Source organism: Anoplopoma fimbria, unplaced genomic scaffold, assembly GCF_027596085.1.
Source record: "Anoplopoma fimbria isolate UVic2021 breed Golden Eagle Sablefish unplaced genomic scaffold, Afim_UVic_2022 Un_contig_1140_pilon_pilon, whole genome shotgun sequence".
Taxonomy (NCBI): domain Eukaryota; kingdom Metazoa; phylum Chordata; class Actinopteri; order Perciformes; family Anoplopomatidae; genus Anoplopoma; species Anoplopoma fimbria.
Genome location: NW_026550817.1, coordinates 1 through 678, shown reverse-complemented (window position 1 = coordinate 678; position 678 = coordinate 1). Strand labels below are relative to the sequence as shown.

Below are 678 nucleotides of genomic sequence, written 5' to 3'. Positions count from 1 at the left end.
ATCCAAGTAGTGACCAGGCCCGACCCTGCTTAGCTTCCGAGATCAGACGAGATCGGGCGTGTTCAGGGCTGTATGGCCGTAAGCAAATATTGTGCCTACCAAAGGGCCTTTTAAAGATACTATATCACCACGCTTTGCTCTTTCGTCTATACAGGGACCGCCTACAGATTTCCAGACATTAATATTTACTGTTGAAATGTAGAATACGTTAGCATAAAATTGAAAAGAAAATGATCGATGAGCTTAGGAATGAAGAAAGCCATCATTTAACTGGATTTGTGTCATTTCTATACCGGCAAGTCATAATCTAGCTATTTCCTTCCCACCCTGTCGGTGTCCACTGAAAAAGCAGCAGCGCCCTCTGCTTTTTGTAAAGAGGAGTGAAAAAAGCTTACAGCACCTGGTATTCCCAGGCGGTCTCCCATCCAAGTAGTGACCAGGCCCGACCCTGCTTAGCTTCCGAGATCAGACGAGATCGGGCGTGTTCAGGGCTGGTATGGCCGTAAGCAAACATTGTGACTACCAAAGGGCCTTTTAAAGATACTATATCACCACGCTTTGCTCTTTCGTCTATACAGGGACCGCCTACAGATTTCCAGACACACTCACAGCTTTTAAATGTCAAATCAGAATGTACAAAGTGGCTATAAGGATCACAAATGTAGTGCAGTAAAAAGA

The 678-nt window shown here is 44.8% G+C and overlaps 1 non-coding gene across 1 annotated transcript; it reads right to left on the bottom strand.

The window, feature by feature from the left end:
• Positions 1–388: 388 nt before the first annotated feature.
• LOC129115269 (5S ribosomal RNA) lies at positions 389–508 on the bottom strand. The gene has a single exon (XR_008532964.1). It is a non-coding gene; the product is annotated as a 5S ribosomal RNA (ribosomal RNA).
• Between the last annotated feature and the right edge of the window lie 170 nt (positions 509–678).